Source organism: Panthera uncia, chromosome D1 (genome assembly GCF_023721935.1).
Source record: "Panthera uncia isolate 11264 chromosome D1, Puncia_PCG_1.0, whole genome shotgun sequence".
NCBI classification, from domain to species: domain Eukaryota; kingdom Metazoa; phylum Chordata; class Mammalia; order Carnivora; family Felidae; genus Panthera; species Panthera uncia.
This window is the reverse complement of record NC_064808.1, coordinates 40,646,201-40,671,671: the sequence shown is the minus strand read 5'-3', so window position 1 is coordinate 40,671,671 and position 25,471 is coordinate 40,646,201. Positions and strand designations below refer to the sequence as shown.

The window sequence follows — 25,471 nt, the reverse complement described above, 5'->3', positions numbered from 1 at the left end:
ATTAAGGAATCTACTCCTGAAATCACTGTTTCACTATATGCTAACTAATTTGGATGTAAATTTTAAAAAATAAAAAGTAAAATTAAAAAAATAAAATAAAATAAAAAATAACAGCATGTTAAATTATAGAGTTTGGGGTACCACTGTTAGTTTTAAAATATTACTTATTCTACCTATACCTTTCTTTTTAATATCAATGTATGAATGTTTTATAGCATATATTAGCACAATAACCCATGCGTACAATTTTAAATAAATATACACATGTATTAGGGAGCATGCTCATAAACATTTTGCTGATGGTGTGCTCTGTCCAAAAAGTTTGAAGACTTCTATTCTATCCTATTATAGAATTCTATTTCAGAAGTTTTCCCAAATAAGCCTTAAAATTATCTTGCCAGAGGAATTCTTCCAGCCTCACCCTTACCAACAATACTCTCCAGTTACCCTTGGGCTATCCAAACCACCTAGGATCTCTATTTCCTTTTCTTCTTAAACATCCTAAATTCTGCTCCTTTCACCTCAGCTACTGAGAATGCTGCATTCACCCCAATCAAGCAGGGAATATATTCAAACAAACATTGTATTAATAATCAAACATATTTACTTTTAGGATACATTAGCAACATACTTATTTAACTCATTTAATAGAGGCTTTGAGAAAATGTAGGATGACCAAATAATTTAATGGCCCTCTTACTAAACTTAATAAAGTTGTATTTGTGTTTTTAAATTATACCAGATGTAAATTTGTTAAATAAGTAAAACTAAAGACTATATAATCATAGCCAAAATAAAATGTAAAGGACATTGATACAAATGTCCTATATTTGGCATTTTAATAATAGAAACTAGTGCACATGCATATCAAAAAAGAAGAAGAAATAACCCAAAAGTGAAAGTGGTGCTAAGAAAATTCAGGAGAAAATATTAGCATATAATATGAAGGGGTATACTTTTCCATATACTTTATTCAAATAGCTCTTGGTAACACATGTGAACATAACAAAGAAATTAAACACAATACTACACAACTAAGACATGGCTAATTATGGTGAGTGCTTTGAAAAAGGTCCCAAGGTGTCATAATTAAAAGCTGAACTATTTTTCATTCTTTCCCTGCTATGCCACAAGTAAGAGTTAAGAGTCCCCAACTTCACTAGTTCCAACTAATTTAGGCTGTTATGTTTATACCTGCCTCAGAGAAAATAAGCCTGTTACAATGCTATACAATTTAAAATTTTTTTAACATTTATTCATTTTTTGAGAGAGAGAGAGAAAGAGAGAGGGAGAGAGAGAGAGACAGGGCATGAGTGGGGAGGTGCGGAGAGAGAGGGAGACACAGAATCTGAAGCAGGCTCCAAGCTCCGAGCTGTCAGCACAAAGCCGGATGTGGGGCTCGAAGTGACAAACCACGAGATCATGACCTGAGCTGAAGTCAGATGCTTAACCCACTGAGCCACCCATGTGCCCTAAAATGTTATACAATTTAAAACACATAAGTATTTAGTGTACATGACCCTACCCTACCTGTAAATCACACAAACCTATACAAAAGTACAAATGGAGGCCTTCTCTGGAACTGTGGTCTTCAAAAGTTTAACGGGTCTAACCTAAGAAAAACTAAAATTTTCTTTTAGTAATATCTTAGAATATTGTATTAAAAATAAAAATTAAATATTACAATTTTAATTATTCCAAATTGAAATTCTTCTTTAAACTTTTATATATCTATTTTCAATATCTATCTTTATAGTGGGAAAGAACATCAGCTAAGAAATTTTTTAAAAGTCCAATTTTCCATTGTATGAGGTGGGTGGGGGAATGGTGTAAATGGGTAATGGGCGTTGAGGGCACTTCTTTGGATAAGCACTGGGTATCATATATAAGAGATGAATCACTGGGTTCTACTCCTGAAGCCTGTATATTAACTAACTTGAATTTAAATATATAAATATAGGGGCGCCTGGGTGGCGCAGTCGGTTAAGCATCCGACTTCAGCCAGGTCACGATCTCGCGGTCCGTGAGTTCGAGCCCCGCGTCAGGCTCTGGGCTGATGGCTCGGAGCCTGGAGCCTGTTTCCGATTCTGTGTCTCCCTCTCTCTCTGCCCCTCCCCCGTTCATGCTCTGTCTCTCTCTGTCCCAAAAATAAATTAAAAACGTTGAAATAAATAAATAAATAAATATATATATAAATATATATTATTAAATATATAACATATATTAATAATATATATTAAATATATTATATATTTAATAATATATATTAAATATATATATATATTATAGTTATATATAAAGTCCAATTTTCTGCCAGTGTATATTTGGATCTTCAGACTCAAGAGTAATAAATGTTCCTGAGGCTCAGTTTACTAATATGCTGTGTTACAAGCTAGTTAAGCTTTGGTCAGTTGCTGTATGATTTCAATTTTTATTTTCTTATTTGGGGGTAAGGGGGTTGCTTCTTACTAAAGAACTCAACTGAGGGGTGTCTGGGTGGCTGGGTTGGTTGGGCGGCCGACTTCGGCTCAGGTCATGATCTCATAATCTCACAGTTGGTAAGTTCGAACCCCACACCAGGCTCTGTGCTGACAGCTTGGGAGCCTGGAACCTGCTTCAGGTTCTATGTCTCCCTCTCTCTCTCTGCCCTCCCCCCACTTGTGCTCTGTCTCTCAAAAATAATAATTTTTTTTAATGTTTTAAACAAAGAACTCAATTGGAAGTTCTAAAGGAAAATTCTTAAAAGCATCATAACTAATTTAATACGACCAACGGATGTTTTAAAACTGTTTTATAGAACTTTCGTTCCCTTTATTTTTTTCCTCCTTAGCCTCAGAGCCTTTCTTTTTAATGGAGAGATTTTGTCATATTTCTCATGTCATGGTCAATACTGCAACTCTCCAGTATGCCACAGCAGTGGCAAAGAAAATAATAGGTTAGGCTATTAGAAACCAGGGCTATAACTTCTCTAGCCTATGTGATAACGAAGCCCTTTTCAGAAAGTGATTATGTCACAAAGTCATATAAGCTGTAAAATCTCAATAGGTGTGTTTAATTTGAAGAAACAAGTTATTAAACACCAGAAAACTTCCAAACCAAAAACAGCAAAGAAGGCTTGTGTGGTCAGAGAAAAGGTATTCAAAAACTCATCAGAAAACAGGAGATCCCAGATTACAAAACTGAAAAGGGTGATTTAGCATCCCTATTTGAGAGTGATTAAGAGAGGGGTAGTTGCTGCTACTACTGCTCCTGTTACTGTTTCATTATCATTATTGTGAAATAATAATTTCTATTTCATTTTTTTATTTTTTAAGTTTTATTTATTTTGAGAGAGAAGAGAATGTGGGGAGAGGGGCAGAGAGAGTGGGAGAGAGACAATCCCAAATAGAGTGGAGCCCGATGTGGGGCTCAAACTCATCAACTGTGAGAACATGCCCTGAGCCAAAGTTGGATGCTTAACCCAGGTGTCCCAATAATAATTTCTGTTTCATCCAAAAAGTTTTGAATCACTCTGAGTATTATTTATGTTCACATTATTCCTCAACAAAAAAGAAGTTAATGAATATGCCAACTCTACAGATAGAAAAACTTAATTACAAATGTGAGGTACCTAAAGACCTGTAACCAATAAACTCAGAAGCAACACACAGATTTAAAAATTTCCAGATATTGGCCTTTCTCTAAGACCATTCCTTGCCAATTGAGAAAAACAAAAGTTTTTTTATAGTACAAGATATAAGATTTTATTAACTCATAGTACTGATCACAAAATCATATATTAATAAGACATCTACTTTAATTTTAATACTTAGTTGACATATTTGAAGGAAAGTAGTAATGTGAAAAATTCCTCTGTACCTTAAAAGGTACTCACAATGTCCCTGACAATAAAACTGAACTAAGAAAGAGAAGTGTAGCAGTGTAGCCCTGTGATGGCTATATCACATTCATGAGACACCCGGCATTTCTAGGAGTCACAAAGACACAAATATGAGACTTTTCAGTGTCAGACCTATAAAATAGTTAATAACGATATAAAATGTTTCCCCATGTCCAATGCTCCTCAGGATATTACTTCAAATAATCTCTTCTTGATCATCCTTTAAGTCACAGCTCAAAGGCCACCTCCTACTAGAAGCTTTCCTTGACATACGTACTTCTGCTCTTACACCTACCTCCATTATAACTAGCGCACTGCATAGAATTACCTATATTCACACCTCCTCACTGCATTTTCATCTTTGAAATCATGTAATCAAATGGTTCCCACCTTTTCCCAGCCAAGGATCCTTTCATTAATCTTCCTTCATGAGCCCCACCCATGTTTTCAGAGAGTTGCCTATAAAACCAGCCATACTTACTGTGTAAATCAACTTCTAATTTTTACTAATCAGAATATATAACTGATATTTAACACTTTTTATTCAGTAATATATTATTCATTTATACATTGGTATATGGAAAATGCAGCATGGTTTGTCTCTGGAAATAATAATTATTCTCAAGTACTCCTAACACCAACGTCCAGAACTGTTCTATGAAATTCTATGCACAGTATCTTCAAACTGAATCTTCCCAACAACCCTATCATCTGATAAATTGTATCACAATCCCCATTTTAAAAATTAGGAAATCAAGACTTAAAAAGGTTGGTTAACGTTTCCAAGGTCATACAACTAGTTTAGGAAATAAGACTTTCGAGGAAAGATTCAAAAAATTAAAAAAATTCAAAGTTTAATTGTGGTTTTCTCCCATGCAGGTCTTTAAAATTCATCATTAAAATGAAGAATATATGTTTCTTTTTTTTTTTCTTTAAATGAAACCAAAAGAAAGCAGATTAAGATGTGTATATTTGACCAAAGAACTTGATGTTAATTACTGAAGTACACAAAGATTATAAAATCTCATTCTTTGCAGGCTTTCAATTTTTTTCTAAAGCTTATGTATTTATTTTGAGAGAGAGAGAAAGAGAGAGTGAGCATGTGTGCACAGGCAAGCAGGGGAGGGGCAGAGAAAGGGGGAGAGAGAGAATCCCAAGTAGGCTCCATGCTATGAGCACAGAGCCTGATGCAGGGCTTAATCTCATGAACTGTGAGATCATGACCTAAGCTGAAACCAAGAGTTGGGATGCTCAACGGATTGAGCCACCCAGGCACCCTTTTGCAGGCTTTCAAAATAAAGAGTTTCTTAACTGATTAGAATGGAGAAAAGGTGACCAATACACCCAGGGAGGATGCAGGATGACAGGTGAAATGACCTTTCAAAATCTCTTGTAGTCCTTAGAATTGGAATTTTCTCAAATTTGAGACCAGAACATCCATACTCTACATTTATCGCAAGTCTGCCAGACTACTAATGAATTCTTCTTTCTAGGGAAGAAAGGAAGGAGCACATATTGCTGTCTGTATTTCATATAAGAGTAAAAGAAACAGATTATGTAACTCACCAAAGATTTCACAGCAAGTATATAGTGAAGCTGAAGTGAAAGCCTGATCTGTATAATTATAAGCACAGTACCACTTCACTAGTCATTTCAACAGGTATTAAATATTTACTTTATACCAAGCCCTGAGCTTCGTGCTTTACATTCATTTATCTCATTTAATCTTCACAATAATCCTATGGTGTAGATATTATTACTCCCATTTTAGAGACGAAGACATGGAGGGTTAGGGATTACACCATGGATATATTGGGGGCAGGGGGCGGGGGTGGATGGGGCAGTTGCCTTCTAAATAGAAGGTTCAATGCCCATGGAGATAGCTGGAGATTATTTCTGAGAAAATAACGATATTCCTGCCATTTGATATTCTTTCCCAAGAAAGAATGATGAATTATTCTCTCCTAGTTAGGAGCATTCTTCTCCAGCTCTACCAACGACCTGCTTAGCAACATGACAACTTCAGCTAAGTTTCCCCACCTACCAAATATAAAAATCTTCAACAGAAAGGAAAATCCTTAAAAAAAACAGACTTGTGACTTCAAAAATGCCCTTCAGGGTGCCTAGAACTTAGTAAGTGCTCAATCATGTTACCCAATGATCTATTTGTAACTTCATCTAAAGTATGAAAGGAAATATTTGCAATCCCTATGTTTCAGAATGAGTTCCATTTGAAACCTATGCTCCTTATTTTAAAAAGAAAATCTGTCACATTTTCTTTTTTTCATATATTGTGCCTGTGTAGTAGTAGAAAGTAAAGCATCTTTAATTTTCTTTGTCTAATTTTAAAGAACTACTTTTCAAAGAAGAGAAGAGATTGTGCTCAATGAAGTCAAAATCACAAACAGCACTAACGTCCCTTTTTGCATTTGAATGGATATATTAAAGATAGACAATTCAATTCATCTCTTTAAGATGACTAGAAACAACAAATTATTGAAGGTAGTAGGGATAATAGATCATGTAAAGGGTTATCTTGTGAGATTTTCAGAGAAGAAAGAGATCAAGGGAGAACTTGAAATGAGAGAATACAGAATGTTTGCATCGATGCTAATATGCATATCACAGAACGTACTTTGAATTTATCTTATATTTATTGTGCTTATTTATACATGTCATCATTGAAAAGCACCAAATCAATATACTTCAGTAATTTTGATTCAAAATAGTTTAAAACACAAAAACTCTTAAAGAATTTCACAATATCACATTAGGCTTCTTCAATACATGGTGCTTCAATCCAAAGAAATCTTTAAAAGCTTTATAAACCAGGGGAGCTTACTAAATAAAATATACCAGCGAATTCCTTCCTACATGTGCCAGAGTAGAATGTACATAGAGAAAGAGTAAATATGGAAATAGAAAATCTAGAAAATTACAGAGCAGCAAATTCAAGCTAGTTACCAAGGATGCAAAATTTTCTGAAATATATACAACATTGGACAACCAATTGTTAGATTTTTCTGATTTCACCATTCAATCCCCAAATAATTACCGGTTAAGATACTAGCCCAGTTCTTTACAAATAAAGCCAAACAACTCCCTGTAAATGCAAAAAGATAACTCCTAAATATGAAGATATTCTAAAAGATTGTTTTTCAGTTGAAGTAGTACAAAAGAAAATGCCACTACACATTTTTATGCCATTAAAAGGTAAAGAAGAACATTTTGGAATTCTTTAAACATTTTAAAAAGGAATTTTTTTCAAATATTACATACTGTGTAGGTTAGGGAGGTTTACTGAACATATCAGTATTATAAAGTAGAAATAACTGGACTTTTGATTTTTTAATGTATTAGTTTATAATAAATTACAGCATCTACAATTAGACTCAGAAAATAATTCACATCATTCCTAAAGATGAACGTTTTTTGAGTGAATAGTAAAATATGAGAGATACACAAGGGGTCTTAAAGGAGCAAGAAGAGATTCTGAATATAAACAAGGCATCATTCTGGTAAAAGGAAATACAAACAACTAGCATAAAAATAGTTGATGCACAAAAGCCATAATGAGAGGGTAGCTCAAAAAATAACTTCTACTTTGAATGGTTTGGATGAAATACAAATTATCTACAGAAAAGTGTGGACTGGCATAAATGTTTGTACAAAATTATAAGTGTATTTCAAGAAGTATGCAAGAGGCAACCGCCTGCATGATGCACAAGGTCCCGGCAATGCTCTGCTTAAGTGCTAGTGCACAGAGTCCAAACCACTGCATTTTAATTACCATGCAGCCTCAGATATATTGCCTTTGATATGGAAATGTTCTTGTTCTCTCATCTTCACATATGGTCTCATGCACAGAAATCTTTATCTGATTCATAAAAAATAAACTAGAATCCAATCTCAACACCTGACCTCAGTGCTTAGAAGTTTTTTACTAAGCATGGTGTCACTATAAAAAGAATGGCTAATATTGGTGTAAAGTTGGATATTTTGAGCAACGATATGAAGGATTTACAGTTACGAACTGAATCGATACTGCTTCTCTGAGGTTTTAGGATTTCATGTTCCCTTTTTTTGAGACTACCACAGATTTGAGGAAAAACAGACCAGTACCTTTTTTTGGAGGTGAGAGAATCTGTAGTAGATTTAAATGATATTCCATCTTACAGCCTCCACTCACATTCTTCAGCTGATTTATCCTAATTATGACAATGGATACTTAAAACTTAAAAAGCTCTATAAAAAACCATACACAAATTTAAAACTATTTACAGTTTGACTAAATGTCTAAATAAAACAATTACCTAAAAAGCTTTTACCCTCTTCCACAGAACAAGGAAAATAAAAACACTTCCTATAAATGAATAATGAATATATAAAGAGAAGATGATGAAAGTTTCTAACTCTTATCAAAACAATTAGTTCTCAGATGACAATTGAATAATATCAAGCAAAAAGGATATGCTATATGTTTAAAATGTGTTTCCATTTAATAAAAATTCCTTTTCATAGGCTCTACTAGAGTGCCAGTTTGTTGTTTTTTTTTTTCACTTGGGTATGTTGAGATTCAGAATATAATCTAATCAGTAGAAGATGTGAAGTTAGGAAGAAGACATAGAATGCTCAATATATGATTTTCTTTTTAGGAAAAAAATAATAGGGGAGAGCCATATTCCTTAAACAAGAAACAATTCAAATGCAAAGCTGGTCTATTTCTTCCTCTAAAAGGCAATGAATATTTGTTTACTTATTACGAAATTTCTATATTAAAATCTGTTCTCACATATGCACATAACTTGATAATTCTGAAATAACCTACATTAATTTTTAAAGAACAGGAATATGACCCATCTAACTTCATGACAGCAGATAATATGTCCCATCTGTGAATCATCTTGCTGTATGTTATCTGTGTTTTATCATTTCTAGTACCTGTCTGTGCCTGATATGGTACTCTCAGACACATTAGCTGGATGGAATGTTTCACTTGACTTCAAAAACATCAATTGATATATATGCACCCCTAAACTATATTTAAGTAAATAGCTCTGAGATCAATCAAATTTTTGTTGTACTGTACTACTCTTTTATATAACGCAGTTTGTAAATAGTGAAAAAGTATACATGAATTGTCTCATAAGAGAATCCTTTCAAACTTAGATATATAATCTAACAAAACTGAAAAGTACAGAAAATATTGAAAGGGCTAAAGCCCTTTATTAAACCTTGTTAAAAGAAAATTCATTTATTCCAGTACCTATTATACTAATTGAAAGCAAATTATTTAAAACATCACCAATTTCTTCAATATAAGATGTGTAGCAATTTCATCAATGATCAACAACCCAATAATTCCTAAAAGTCGAATAGAAACAGACATAAAATCTCAATAGTGGCCAGAAAATTTATCATATATGTATTTAAAGTAATATATTTTAAAGCCCTATAAAAGAAACATTTGCTAGGTATGCTAACAAAACATGTATGCTTTTCCCTTACTGAAAAAAAAATCTGCTGCTTTCTGCTACTAAAGAAAAAATGTCCAATAGACAGTATAATATTCCTACTGAATGTCATCTCTTCTAGGTATTCAGTTAGTGAATGCATTATAGAATCAGTGTAAGGTATAGATACTGACACCACTTTATTACTTAATATTTTTTACATTTTTCTTCCTTTATAGTATAATGTTGAGTGTTGTAGTTACACAATATACTATTATAAGAGTGTATATCATGTTCCGCAATAATAAACTCATAAATATTTTTGCTTTTTAAAAAATACGTGTACACCCAAAGAAAGTTCCTTGCCATTACTTCTAAAACAAAAACTAAGAACAACAATAAGCAGGATAAACAATAAATTTAAAAAACCATCTAGTTTTGCCTCTATAAATAAAGGAATGTGGTGGGAGAGCAGAGGAGAAAGGAGGTGTTGGTAGTACATGAGAAAAGCAACAGGGAATGTCAGTTTGCCTTAGGAATTAATGATCTATCACTTGTCTGGACCCTGGTTACTTACTGCCTTTGGTCTTAAACTACATCTAATATGTGTGGTACATGCTTGCTTGTTTTCAGAGTTTGAAGGATTTTTTTTTTTCAGCTGTTTTCTGTTGTTCTTGCTCTTATTCTTGATGTTGTTTTGGAATAGGGAATAATCCCTCTTCATTTATAAGGTTTTCAAAAACGTAGAAGAAAAAAATCTACATGTCATTTGGCCTACTACCCATGTGCTCACAAATGTGTATTCAGGAAGATACTCTCAAAAGTGTATAGATAACTCATTTATGATCTGGTGGAGTTCTTTAAAATTCAGTCATAAGTTTTCCCCTACTAAAAGAAAATGAAATGTTTCACTGGTTCAATAAAAAGCATATGCAACTAAATACACTGTGTCCCCCACCTCCTGCCAGACAGGTGCACTCTTGCTGCCATAGAAAACCTAACAGTATCCCACTAAACTTGTGGAAGATTTAGGATGTTTGCCCACTTGTTTTGAAAATAAAGAGAATCTTCTAGTAGGTAGCAGGCATAACTGAGTGGCCTAGAAACAAGGGGAGGAGGGAGACTGGTGAAAGTGCCTAATGCTGAGTGTTGAATTCCACCTTACTGCACAGGGTAAAAGCGGGAAGGTCATGTTCATGGCTATAGAAATCTGGTCTCCACCAGAGTGCAGGCTAAAGCTGACCTGAGGCTGGGCTGTGGGAAGGTAGGTGGTAAGTTCAAGCACCACTCTGAGTACAGAGAAAACAAGGCAGTGCTCCTAAGAACCCCAGGCTGAACAAGAGTGATACTGCACATGTTTCCAGGCTTGCCCCACAGTGAACACTAGCAGCCTCAAGCGGCCAGGCCTGAAGGGGGAAAACTGAAGCTGCAATCAGGGCACATAAACTCTCAGACCTCCAGGGTGGTGGGTGGGAGGGAGCACACAGCCAGGGGAACAGTCCAAACTAGAAGCCTGGAGCCCCTACCCAAGCCAGGATACAATGTCAAGCCGGGGCTGGTCCTCCTGGATTAGTGCAGATAGAGGGGCACGAGCAGACCTCCCCTTTGGGCGGGGTGTGGAAAAGACTATACTGCCAGATCTGACTCCACATCCCCTTTCCTCATTCTCTGTAGCCTGCTGCTGGTGTCCCATCTACCCCTCCAACCAGTAGTTTCTCCTCAGCCGAAAAAAGAGAGGAAACAGGAAGAGATGGGGGGAGAAAGAGAGAGAAATCAAAGACAAGACTACTCTGTCATAGTCTTCCCTGGAGCCAGAGCCTCCCAGGGCTGTCCGGGTCTGTTCGGCCTTCCCTCGGGAATCCTGTACGTAGCCCGGAACAGATTTGAGTGGATCAAGTCGGCCAAGCCCGTGCCTATGGGCCTCGGGGATGAGGTGCTGAGTGGGCAAGCTAATTATACATGTGGCATTTGGGCAGCCGACCGTCCAGTGACACCTTACCTTATGAGGAAACGTCAACCCCAGCAACTGTTCAAAACAAAATGCCATCGCGGGATCAGCTTCGCCTGCTCTTGGCCGGTTCAGGATTGCTGTTCCCACAGCCTCTCGCACTTAGTGCAAGAATGTGGCCTGGGGAGGCCAGCTGTGGGCGGGCGGACCGGCCAGAGTGGGGGGGACAGGCGGGGCGGTCCTTGCCAGGTGTCGGTCCTGTCCCCCCTCGCCATGGACCGACTTGCAGACCCGACCACTTGACCTTTTTATTCACCAAACCCACCTCCTAGAAATAGACTGGGCGGGGCTGTATCTGTTCTCCTCTGGACCGGGGGGGGAAACCTGGGCATGTGACTATAAAGGGCAGAAACAGGAGACCCTGGGGAGGCGGGGGAGAAGGGCACTCTCGCCTCACGACTCCACTGGTCTGTTGTCTGGGCCACCCCGCCAGGGCCAAAAGCCCGGCCGCAGGAGTGCGCGCCGGGGTCAAGCGCCCGGGACAGGGACGTCACCCGAGCGCCCCATTGACAGTGCAGCGGGAGGTCCGGAGCCCAGCCCAGTTTGCCGCAGCGACGGCTTCGGGCCATCTCGAGACCGAAACTTCAAGCATGGCCCTCAAAGGAGGTCACACACAGAGAAGAAGCCGGGGACAGCCCATCTCGCTAACAGCCCAGCCCCGCCAGCACAGTCGAAGACTTATTTTTAGTGCCCAAATAGGGGCAGCATTCAATATGTGGCAATTCATACCAACAAACCTTTTCAAACTTGCACAGCCTAAGAGAGCTTAAATAAAACTCAAAACATGCCGGCAACAACCACCTTTTATCTGCTCGGAACACACCAATTCTTTTTATCTGAAAGCTCCGCGGAGCGCCCGGGAAACGGAGCTAATCTAGCCTCCGCAGCCGCGGGCCGCTCCTCCTGGAGCCGGAACACAAGCCCAGCAGCCTTTGCACAAGCCCCTTCCCTTCTCTGACGGGCCCTTTAAGGGAGAAGCAAGAAAGCAGCTCCCCCGGGAGCGACCAGGCTCGGTCTGGACCCCGGGCGGGTGGCAGCACCGCCCCTGGGCCTGGGCCGAGCCCCAGAGCGGCGGATCTCGGCCGGTCGGCGGAGAGGACAGCGGGCGGCAGGGGCCCGGGCAGGGAGCCGAGGAGGACGGAGGGCGCCGGCCGGGCTCAGGGACGCGGGGTGGGAGAGCGCGGGGCGGGGAAGGTACGCGCCGGCGACCGTGCGCCTGGCCCGCGGACTCCCAGGCCGAGCTCGCGCGGGGCAAGGCTGGGCGGCCGCTCACACACGCCCCCGCCAGCCCCGCACTTCTGCCCTAGAGTCCGGAGCAAAGAGGACCACAGATTAGCACTTGGGTTTCAGACTGTCTTGGAGTTCGGTTTGTTTATTCCTAAAAAGATCATAAAAAGTCACGTCCAAAAATGGGGGAGGGGGAGGAAGGGCGAGAGCCGAGAGAAGTGGAGGCGACTCGCGCAGGGTCCCGAGAAAGTTACGGCGGAGCGGCGGTGGGGTGAGGGTGGGAGAAGGGAGCGGCCGGGTTTTCTAGCGACCCGGGTTTTCTTTATGAACTCCTCGCGCTAAACTTCACCCCGTAAGAGAGCGCTGCGGAGATCCTCGACTCGCCCGCCCTCGGCCAGCGTCAAACCCACAAATAGTCAAAGTTTCCAAACCAAAATGGGGGTGGGGAGGGGGGAGCGTTAAGAAACACAGAAACCCAGCGGGTCCTCCCGACCTCCCGCACCCCGACCGAGCCTGGCTAACACTGAAGCGCTCCGGAAAACTGCGGCGTCGCAGTCAGTCACACGGCGAATCAACACAACACTTTTCAAGAAAACAAAATATTCGCTGGGAAACTTACTTTGCATTTAGTCTCTATTCTTTGGGGGGATGCGGTTTAAGTCGGTTCGTAAAGGAAAGCTCGTTTTGTCCAGGTTGGATATTGTCTACTTATGGATCAGCCCTTGGGTGAGGGTTTATTTTAATTTATGGCTTATGCATTCTTTTAAGGTCGATTTACATGACCTCCGGCTACAACTAAGACAGCCGAGGAGGGCACTCCAGTCGTCAGTCGGCCAAACCCACAATTAAAACAACCCTCCCCCTAGTCTTGGTGTGACTAGGACTCTCTCGGGGTAGGCTGGTCGCCTGTCTTTCTGTTTTCTCTCTCTCTCTTCTTTCTTCACTTCTCTTTTTTCCCTCTTTCTTTCATTATGTCTTTCTTTTTTTAATATCACGAAATAAGATATGATATCAGTTTAAAACTTTCGGTATAACTTTCTCTAAACCCAAGCCTGCAGCGATAACCAGAACTACAGCGCTCACAAAGCCCTCAGGATGCTGCCCTCTTGTGGGCACAGAGGGCATTACCACCCAGCGATCCCCTCTGAACCCTCACAGAGCACACAGGCATTTGCTTACACACGCACAGAGAGAGAGAGAGAGAGAGAGAGAGAGAGAGAGAGAGAGAGAGAGGAGAGAGAGAGAACACTACACACGCAGGCACACAAGCTTCCTCTATCACACAGTTGCGCAAACTTCAATGAAATACCTACCTCAAACTTCACGGAGACTTACAAATTCATTCTCTAAGCCACCTGACTTCTTTTTCATATCATTCCCAGTTACACAGATTAGAATATCTATACGGGGAGGCGGAGGAGAAGGAATAAGGTGGGCCGAAAGGGCGGACAGATTTCCGGACGAATACTTAGGATGGCGATAACAGCTTTCTGTTGTCAAAGGTTGCGTTGTCTGTCTCTCTCCCTTGCCCTTTTTGCCTTAGTGTCCTACGCACAGTTATCTACAGCTACAACATGTGTTTTCTCGGAGTGGATTTTGGGGGTGGGGGGGTGGCAAGAAAACCAGAAGCCCGCCACGCAGATCTGTCACCGCCTCCGGAACAAGGCACAACTCTCCGAGAGGGGGACGCATCCTGGGGATCCGCGCGTCCACCAGCGAGCGACAGTCGCTCGGGCCCCTTTCTCAGCCTCCACTCCCCCCCTCTGCGTCGGCCCCGCGGAGCGCCCTCCTCCCGCTCCTCCTCCCCTCTCCCCTCCCCAGCCAAGTACGGAAACCCGCCCGGGCTGGGCAGCCGCCGCTCCGGCAACCCGCACCCTCACAGGGCTCCGCGCGCTCAGCTCTCGTCCCTCCGCCTGCCTTACCCCAGCCCCTCAGTCCCGGCTCAGGGAAACTAACCCCGGAGCGGCCCGGAAGGGCAGAAGCGGAAGGCACCGGGGGCCGGCGGCCCGGCCCGGGGTGCCTGCCCCCTGCCCCCTCCGGCTCCCCAACAGGTAGCTCACAAACGGGCCGCGCGCTCTCGCTCTGTCTCCCTCGCTCTCTAGTTAGCTCGCTCCGTCCCGGTTACCTGGGCGGGCTCCAGGATGGTACCGCACGGGAGGGCTCCTTGTGCGCTGCGCCGCGGGAGTAAATGGCATTAAAGAAAAAGGGAAAGATACAAATAAAAAAAAAAAAATTAAGGAAGGGGACTCGATGCTAGGTCAATTAGCACAGCCCCGGGACCAAGGGAGCAGAACCCCCCAGCGCCGCGGCCGGCGCAGCCCGTTAACTCAAGTCTGCGGGGGTGTCCCGCCCCGGGCGGGGGGAGCGTTGACCGGCAGAAGTTTGCCGCCGGGGTGCCAGGAGGTGCGCGCAGAGCGGGGTGACTAGGGGCTTCCCCCTTGAAACAAGTGAAGGCGATGGTTAGTGCTGTCAATCTTGGCAATCAGTGTGAGCGGCCATGTCGTAAGTATTCAAAGCATTTCCCGTCGTGCAACATCAGAAAGTGAGTGGCCAGGGCATTGATCTGAGCGAGGGAGAGGAGGCAGGGCTCCCCTCCCAGACAACACAGGCAAGATGAGACAAGAGGCGAGGGAGGCAGCGAGCCAGGCAGGGAGGCTGGGAGGGAGGGGGAGGGCCGGAGGAAGAAGAAGGAGGGGAGAGCGAGAGGCAAAGGCAAGACAGAACCGGAGAGAGAGGGCAGAGATCGGCGAGAGCAGAGGTTGGAATTGGAGAAGGCGCCTGGGAAGCAACTACTGGGAGAGAATTGGAAGGGAACAATGAAGCGAGTCGGGGTCAGAGGGGAAATGGGGACAAGTATTGGGTGGGAAAGAGACAGGCTGAGGAAGGCGTAAAGGACCTAAGGAGCACTATTAGGGCTGGGGCTGCTGGGAGGAGGAGTCAAGAGGAAGGCGAGCTGCAGTGGGGCAAAGGTAGACAACTGCAGAGGAAGAAAGGAGCAAACTGAACAGGAGGAAGGAAAGTGGGAGAGGGAAATGGAGGGCTGGTAATTTGTGTTTTGAAAAAGTTATGTGACAGTGGAGGAATGGGCTGAATATTAACAAGTACTGAGATGTAGAAGTGGACCACAAAAGTGAGTCACAGGAGATACAGAGAAGAGGAAGGACAGGGGCTGAAACAGACCAGGAAGAGGGAAAGATGGGTGAATATTAGGATGAATACTAAGAAGAATGAAAGAAAATGAAAAAGAGAAGTGGTCAAGAGAGTTTAAAAAAAGAGATCCAGGCACCAGAAATAAGGAAAACACACCATTTAGAAGGACCCCAGTCAATGGGGGAAGAGAAATTTATTTCAAGAGGAGGAGGAGGAATTGAAAGAAAACAAGAAAAGGCAAGTGGCATAGGGAGATTCTTAATATCTGTACATGGAAATGTTCCGCAGGCCATGTGGATTATGAGTTTATGGATTAAAATGATCAGAAAAAACATGTACAAACTACCAAAAAAAAAACCATACCTTTACAACAATAAATAAAATAATTCCACACTTATTATATGGGTATGTTTGTGTTACGTGCAATTGGGTGGGTGATATATGTGTATTACCTCAACTTTGTAGAGGAAAAGATTTGAAGATACAATTTCAAGAGGGGTAGCTTGGAAGTTGTAGAAGAAGAAAAGAGTGTCTGTCACCCTGGACAGCATGTAGAAATGCACAAGTCAGATGTAGGAAATTATATTAATAAAAGTCCCCCCCCCAAAAAAAAACACATAAAGATTCTCTTTGATGCATGTATAGGATAGATAAGATTTGCAAGGGCACAGAATGGCCTAAAGGAGCAGAGACTTGGAACTTTATCTTAGTACACACAAGCTGAGCGACCGAGAGGGGAGGGAATACTCCTGGTGCCAGGTAGTAGAGATGCAGTGTAAAACAGATGAGAAAACCGGCTCTGACAACAGCAGACACAGAGCTAACTAGAGTCAGCGTGTACCACATGAGGTTGGCCTGCCTTAACCTAGGCCTCAAAAATAGACTAGATTTCAGAAACTGAGGTCAGTGGAGAGTCAAAATTACATCAAGGTTAAAAGCTTAAAGAGAGGTTCTGATGTACCTGCAGCATAACTACTGCAGAGATTTGTGGAGGAAAAGTCTTTACTATGCAGAAACTGATAGGACATGGCCATGTTGAGACATTTCATAAACAGGGACTTTGTGAAAGAAGATGTGAACCAGGAGAGATGGGTCAGGAATTATGACTAAGAAATTCAGAAAATTCATGGCAATCTAAAGTTGCCAAGACTTTGGACAAGACTTCCCACAGATTAAGTGATAAAAGTGATAAAGGGGAGAAAGCCTTGCCTTTATCACCTTTACTGTAAAGAAAATGGAGAGAGTGAGCAAGCACAAAGGACAGAACAAGCTGAGATGTCAGTCATATATGGGCTTCTTAAAGTGTATTTTACATTTGGTTTCATAGGAATTCCAGACAAGAGAGGAAAAAGAAACAAGGGTGGGGATGAACATCTTGGATTATTGGGGCAGAAGGAATAGCCAGATGCTTCTACCCCAATAGGAAATAGGATGCTTGAGGATTGGGAGCTTGGGGACTGTAAGTTTAAAATGACTTGATGACTGTAGGCTGAGAAGACAGCTAGTCCCCCAACAAGAAATCTTGTGTCCCCACCACCCACAGCAACTTTCAGCACTGGAAAGGCTGCCCCCTGGGGCCAGAGCCTAGAGGCCCTCAAAGAGAACGCCTGGTATGCCTGGTACCTGGAAGGCCAGTTCCTTCCACCCCAGGCTTCCAGAACTACCAGGTGTGCCCCTTGACCTCCAAGGCCCAAGGGACAAACCCAGACCAGCGTTCCTAGCCTAGACTTGGGCCAAATCTTTTCTGGGGCTTGTTTTTATTTGGGGGTTTGTAAATGTGAGTAGCCAGGCCCGCGCTGGGTTCCAGAGCCTCGTGCTCTTCAGCCGCCTGTCCCAGAACTCAACCATAGGGCAAAAGAAAAAAAAAAAAAAAAAAAATCTCTCCAAAGCTTGAAGAGGTCAAAATGGAACGACCTGTCCTAAATGCCTGCAGAGTTTGGGCAGAGAGCTAAGGGGGTAGTTTCAGTCCCAAAGCCTGAATCCTCACGGAAGAGTCACCGGGAGAGGTGAAACATCTGGGACGGAACCGCTGGGCTGCCACTGGGTTCCTCGGAATTGCTGCGACAAGTCTGGCTTTTCAAGCACCAGCGCATCCATCTCTTTGAATCACAAGGCATTAGGGATCTGGGGGGTAAGGGGGACCCCACCAACCAGATGCAGGCCGCTGGCAGGAGACAAAAAGAGGGGAAAGGCGACATTATCAAGATCTCTGGAGTCCAAGGCCCTAATACTGGGCCGCGGTGGACCTTCCGGTTTGGAGCAGCAGGAACTCTCTTTAGATTTTATCTAATAAACTGATACCAAAACAGATTGATAAGGCGGAACCCCGGAGCTGGTCACAACACTGATCCCTAAAGTTAAGAAACTAAAGTTTGGGGTCTCGATACTGCACTTCAGGCTGTACACGGGATGACACGTGGCCCTGGAGGCGGGGGTGCACCCTAAGGGTTCTCTTTCAAGCCTAGGGCACGACTGTACAGCGCAAGGGACGAAGCGGAGAGCGCTGCAGCGGACTGAAGTGCCAGGCTCTCCACCTGGTCCGCACTGGCCTGAGGGCTCCGAGAAGTCCCACAGGCAGCGGAGGACACCCAGGCACCTTACCGCCAGATCCAGGTGCACTCAAGCTCACTTGCCCTGGGGGTCCGAGTGCCGCGCGGCGCGAGAACCCTGGGCGCTGAGATGGGAGAACCAGGAAGGGAAGGAGGGGCGAACGCGTGGGGGCTAACTTACCTGTCGCAGCTGTCGCTGCCTCCGTGCTGTCCCGGTGTCCCTGCGCACAGCAACCAGCAAAGGCAACTCGGCTTTGCTAAGTTTGGCCTCGCACCTCCAGAGAAGAGGCGCGAACCCGCAAAGGAAAGGCGCGCGCAGTTCCTGGAGAAAGGTCCGCCTGAACTTGGGAAGGGCAACGCAATGAATTCTGCCAAAGAAGTTAATATTTAAAGCACCCACGCAAAAATCATAACGACTGTTAAAACCTCGAATTCTCCCTGTGAAGTCTCCTTACACCGGCCGGGCGAACGATTCAGATCTACATCTTAAGGTCGCTAACTTCTTTCAGGAAGGGCTTTATAGCTACTGTATAAATAGGACAAATATAAATGTCTTTACTTCCAAAACACGGGGAATGAGAACTTTTACTGAAACGAAGAATAAGTGAAAGAGTATAAAAAGCCAAAAGGAAGAAGTTGAAAACTTTAATTACAGCACGGAGAAAAGTTTTCGCAATTGTTTTCCTTAAACAGGGATAACAAACATACCAGCACTTCAGTAGCCCACCGCACTTCATTTAAGTTTGGTGTAACCAAATAACCCAAACTCCCAAATAACAGTGCCCTTGGGACTCTACCTCAAAGAGGTCAGAACTCGTGTTTCAACAACAAAAAGCCAAAAACAAACTGTGAATAATGCTCTGTGTTCTTTAAGACGTCATTTTGCAAAAGGACAAGGCATTGTCCCTGGACTTTAAATGGCTAGACAATAACATTAAATTTCATTTGAATCTGCGCGTCATCCTGTTGGGAAGACCACAGCGGTGGCGACAGTAGCAGCAGCACCGCCACAAAGGAGGTGGGAAAAGTGGTAAAAATGCATGAACTTTTTTCAAAGAAAAATAAAGATAAATCAAAAATAAGTTTTACAGACATGTTCTTCCTGGCTTAGGAAAGTTAATTTCTAAATGTGCTTCTGCTGTCTAAGGTGCAAAGCCGAGCGAGGGGAGTGCGTGGCTGGAATCTGCATGCTGATAAGAGAAGGCTGATGTACTTACAGTGACAGAGGGCAGGCTGCGGGAGAAAAGCTGTTTGTGTTAGCCTGCGAGTTACCCAGGGCTGCAGTGAGAGCAGAAGGGAGGAGTGGGAGTGCCAGTCTGCGTACACCTTCACCGCGTCTCATTACATCTGCCAGCCTCTCTCTCCCTCTCTCTTTCATTTCCACATTCCCTTTGTTCCTGAAAAAAAAATCTACACGTCACATCAGAGTCCCCAGATGCAGTCTACACCAAAGAAAAAAAAATGAATAATTCAATCAAACTGTGCATAGTCTCTAAGGCAATAAATCTATTGCACTTAAAGAAACGAAGGGTAATTACCACCATGGAATTAGAATAAGGCCAAAGACCCGAGATGTCGTTGAGTCTCTGGGTAAACTCCCCGGTCAAATAAAGTTTCATTTATTTAATCCTTTTGACATCTCAGATGGAAAGTCAAAGAAAGATTTTTAACTTATTTTAGAAGGATATTCACTTCTTTTTAAACACATTTTAAAAGGGGGGGGTGGGGGAGAGAGAAAAAGCCTAGGGCATACTACCCTGCTCAAAAGGCTCCAGAGGCAGCAGCATAGACCGGGCACAGACACAAACCAAGACAATGTGTCCGTGGAGCCCGTCCAGGGTCCATTCCTCCCCCCCTCCCCACTCCTCCCACACTCACACTCCACCCTCCTCCACTCCCCTCTAATCAGACGAGGATCACCCTCCACTCTCACCCACCACCGCAGCGCAGCAAGAGGGCAGCTGGAATCTGGGAACCTTACCTGCAGCACCAAGACCTAAGAGAAATCGCGCTTCCCTGCCACCAACACCCCATGCCAGCCCCATGCACCCCTCCCTCCAAAGTCCCATAACCATCTACTTCTTCCATCTGCCTAAGCGAAACTGTAAACGGGATTTTCCCCCCACGATTGAATGGAAGCTCTGTACTGTACCGACTTCTGGATTTGCCCTGGGTTGAGTTTAGGGAATGTCTGGAAAGGAAAAAAAAGGGGGGGAAGGAGGGGGGGCAGCTCAAGCCTTGTCCAAGTTAGTCAGAAGGCTGTGTTAGGCAGGAAAGAGGCTACGGGAGAAACAGCTGGAATGCAGACTTGCTATGGATATCTCAGTTCTAGGAACCGTGTCCTTTCGTCCCGGAGGTAAGACTGTGTGACTGTCGCACGTTTATTCTTTCGCTGTCGGTGCCTCTCTTCCCCACTCCTAAGGACCCCTCCCACTCGGATCAGCGGGCATGCACCCCGGAGAAGGGCACAGCACGACGAAGGGTTTTTATTTTCCAGGTCTTTCTACTCATAAATTGTGGGTGTCATTGAAATGAAATTAGCAAATCTTCTACCGTTGGCTGCAGCGACCAAACCCTCTGTCCCCCTGCGGGTTGAGCGCTGATCTCGGCATCTCCCGCTGCAGAGCGTTCCTGCAGCGCCAGACGGCCGAGTCGCCGGGCCTGAAGGCTCAGGTGATGCCGAGGAGACTCGCGGCGTCCCAAACGGGTTCCGCTGAGGGTTTGCACCCCATCACCACCTCCCACTGCCCCCACGCGCGCAGACGCACGCACACACAGACACACACAGAGATACACACACATTCTGACAATCTGGCCGAACTCCTCATTTATACTCAAGTCCCTTTAACCGTCAATTCAGCCCGCTTGAGAGCAGCGGGAAAACTAGGATGATACGTGGTTGAACTGCGAGGGTGCCAACCTCCCCGGGTTGTCCGAGCTCTGTTTACGTGCCTAAGTCGCCACCTTCAGGTAGAGCGAAAGACTGCGCCGGGCTCCCCGCTTGTCTAGACAAACCCCGCTGACACTGGCCCCGCAGCCTTGGCTACAGCTGGGACCGCTTGAAAGGGAAGCGACCGGAGGGCCCGCGAGTAGACCCGCTGAGGGAGGCAAGGCCTGCTCTCCGAGACCGGGCTGAGAAGAGTGAGGCTAAACGCACGCTCGCTAAAACCAATAGCCGAAAACCGAGCAAAGGCTCACTCTCCCAGCAAAGTACAAAGCTCCGAGCCAAAGACTCTGCAGCTCCAAGACAGGCGCTGCTGTCCCGAAACTTCAAGCACTAACTCCCAGGCCAGTGACGAGGGGTGGAGGCAGCCTCGGAGAGGCGAAGCATCCGCTCCAGTCATGGCTGAGGACCGAGCTCCCTCTTTCAGTGACCTCGACTCAACTTGGACACCGCACTCCCCGGGGCTCCTGTCCCGCTTATTCCGTACCCACCGGGCAGAAGACAAAGGGACTCCGGGAGCGGCCAGACCCAAGGTCACTAGAGGCGGGCTCCCCGACAAGAACTGCACGCCTGAGAGGGACGCTCAGGCAAGGCAGTCGCCTTTGCTTGCAGAGCTGGACACTTAACTCTATAGTCGCCCATTTCTCAGAAAATCAGTCCTTCTGATTGTCTCACAATGGATTCGGTAAAATAATGATTGTTAATTATTTCAGCGATTTTCAACTTTCCCACCCCTACTTCTACTGAATCCCTTTACCACCACTGTTCTTCCTGTATTCGTACCTTACATTTCAAAGATACCGGGCTTAGGTATCCCCTACCTAATCCTGAAATAACTTGTCGTTGTTCTTTGTTATGCCTGGACACTGCCTTCAAGGCTTGGGATGTCTGCAAAGCCACTCTAATTCCATCCTCCTCGATGAAATGTGCCCCAAGGGTCCCTTGGTCTTCCCTGCTACTTGGGTGCATAGACATTCTTTAAATGCAATGCTTTATCAAAGGAGAGGAACAAAAATTTTATTTATCTCAAGAAAAAGAACGGTCAGGAACTATCTTGTGTTATACGAGGCCATAAATCACTCATTACTGATTTCATCTGAGGCCTTCAGTATTTTGGTCGGCATAATAATAATAATAATAATTAATGAAATAAATTAAATTTTAAAGAAAGAACCACAGCTACCCAGTGCTAATCATGGACAACAGAAATGTCTTTTCAAAGAGAGAAGTAACACGCCCCCAAGCCAGACCCCCATTCCCTGGTTTCATGCCACAGCCTAGCAAATTAACATTAGATCGCTCCTCCACTCATGTAGAAAGCTGAGTGTTATTGAATACAGTACTGAATTTTCCCAGGGAATCCCAATTATAGAAACACCTGTGCTAAGTAATGCTATTCTAATCCACTATGAAAACCTTAAGTATGTAATAGCCCTCAAATCATCTCATTTCTTAGTTGCAGTGGGGTGGGCCAACCTCATGGAAGAACATTAGACTTGTATAATGCCCCCAGAGCCTTATCTCAGAGGGGACTTGGTTTTACCATACATAATCCTGGCAGTTCATCTTCTCTTAAGTGAAAGGCATATAAACGTGAAGCCTAATGTAACTGGCAGAAACTAAGCCTGGGTAGAAACCTCATTTAAAGAAAAACCAAAGGCCAGTGACTACAAAACTGGAATACATGGCACCTGTGCAGTCAGGCACCCATTCCATGATCTTTAAATCAAAATGCTAACAACATGGAAGAAGTTGTCACTGTTTGGTATATATGCTTCACTTTACTATAAATAGAATATCAATGGCAAAATATAATGAAATAAAACCACCATAAGAAAGAATGCGGTAGAAACCAGAAAATATAAACCTCTACCAATTTCCCCCCCAAATATATATCAGACCTAATATTTTTAAATGCCAGACCTAATGTTTTTAAAATGCTTTCTGAAAGAAAATTATGTATTAAAGTACTGATTGTTTTATAGCTTAAGGCTGACAACACTAATGCCACTAAAAGATCCAAATGAAAAGTGAAATTTTTATCAGTCATCCAAATGTTTGTCTTACAATGAACATAAAATTATTTTTCTAACTAAAGGTGATGTAAATAAATACATAGGTAAGTATGAATGTCACAAAAACCACAGAAGGAAAAATATGATAAAGAATTATAGGATAATTCAACCACAGAAATAACCCTTATTCACTAAAATTCAAAGTATCTGTCCCAATAGCATCCTTCTAAGATATCATGTTACCTTTCCATCATTAAGTAATATTTTTAAAGCATGTGCATTCCTACATATGTGCTTCTCTGTTTAAAGAAATACCTCTTCACAGATCTGAGGTTTACAATTCACTAAGATGATTACCATTCCATTCAGTATACACCTTAGCCACACTAGAAACATTTGATAAATCATACAGTCCCATTTCAATGCCTAATAAAAGACAAGCAAGGGACACAAAAATAATGGTGTAAAACTGCTCGTTGATAAATAGCAAACACCAAAACAATAATCTCCTAATATTACTAGTCTTTAAAGGTTTGATAATTTACCTCAGCAACTATAGGCTTTATGTATCATTATGTTAGCATTGTTTTAAAAAACTGAATTTAACTAAGTTCTCTCATTTTAAAATTTGTTACTTAAATTCTTTCCTCCAAATCCCAGATTGCTATTTTTAAATTTTCTAAATAGAGGATTTCTTTTGTGTGTGTGTTTTTAAATATCACAATTATGTGGAAGACGTTTGCTTGTTCTGCACATTTTTATTCACATTTAAATATTTATTGAGTGCCTATATGTGCAAAGCAAATAATTAAAAGTGTGTATTTTAAGGATCTATCCTTTTCACTTTTATGATTCAATAAATATTAATTAAATTTTCACATATACTGAAATTCAATTAATATACTGAAAAATATTTTTTACCAAATATGCCAGCAGAAGTATTCTGTTCAATACAAGTATATTTGATAATTACATATGATATTAATTCATTTTATGTGGCATATACTGTTTAAATTACCTCAGATATTTTTATTAAGCAACAAACTATAGACATTTCTAAAAGTTTTTCTGACTTATCAAAGTGTACAAATAAAAAACAGCTTTATTTAACAACAATCTATAGTTACAATCCAATTCCAAATAACATATTTTATGTATTTTACTCTTAAATCAGTTGTAAAAGAAACTGAAAACCATATCCTCAAATCAGTCTTTAATATAATTGCTATGCCAAATTATTCTATAACTTGCTGGTTTTATTTCTCCAATATATATCATAATCATATATATCAGATAAAGCTATTATCAACCTAAAGTCAAACAAACAAATGAACACTAAAAAACAAGTCAGTGTTCCAAGTATCTGGATGTTTGCAATTATTTAAATAACTCATTGGATTTTACTGAATTTTTACGTTTTCAGCAGGATGTTTTGCATTAGGTTTGAATATTTTCTTTTTAATAGGGGGAGGGGGAAAGACAGCAACACTGAGAATCTGCAGCAATGATTATCCTCATGCTAATTCATGTCTGTTTAAGGCAATAGTAAATGAAAAGCTTCACTTATTCACACTTAAAGTTCTAGAATAGTAGGTTCCTGGAGAAAATATTTCAAGAGCTCAATACAGAAACCTCTTTTAATTGTACACAATATGTTATCAATCTACTTTCAAAGTTGATGGAGTTTAGTACTAAGCTGAATATTAAGCAAATAAGTGTTAACTATGTTCACTAGAATTAGCATATTTCAGATTATAGTTTATAAATTTTTAAGAGCATCAGCATCATGATATGGTTGCCATAGAAACTGCAACAATATGTCATTTCAATTAATTTTATATGCAGTGATAAGGCCTAGTTCTACATCACTTCAATACAAGTTTGAAAAGCAAAGACTGAAAAGCGATATAAATAGCAAATAGTGAGTTTCTAACTGATACCAGTTTAGAAACTAATAAAGTACAAGCCTTTTAAAAAGAAAAATACACAATGCATTCTAATTGCGTGAAAGTACAGCAATTTAATAAAGGTCAGAAAATGTTTTAAAATAAGTACATTCTGGAAAAAAAAGTTTTCACTAACAATCAACTACTTGACTTCTCTTAGTATTCCATACTTTAGTCACTTAGGTTTATTTATAAGTAAAACAAATTATTAGTTATCACATATTATTTAATTATTAAACTATGGATGCTTTCTCTGTTCTTTAGGGATAGGTGCATTTGCTTTTACATTATAAAGTCAA

The 25,471-nt window shown here is 42.1% G+C and overlaps 1 protein-coding gene across 4 annotated transcripts in view; it reads right to left on the bottom strand.

Moving 5' to 3' along the window:
* Nucleotides 1-25,471, bottom strand: part of SOX6 (SRY-box transcription factor 6) — a 687,546-nt gene that overhangs the window by 589,174 nt on the left and 72,901 nt on the right. For 2 of the 4 annotated variants that reach the window (XM_049617879.1, XM_049617886.1), the window contains exon 5: nt 19,485-19,664. The gene's annotated coding sequence lies outside the window, so the exon portion shown is untranslated. Of the gene's footprint in view, nt 1-14,693; nt 14,794-19,484; nt 19,665-25,471 lie in introns of those variants that run through there. The other 2 variants (XM_049617897.1, XM_049617905.1) reach the window with 1 other exon arrangement.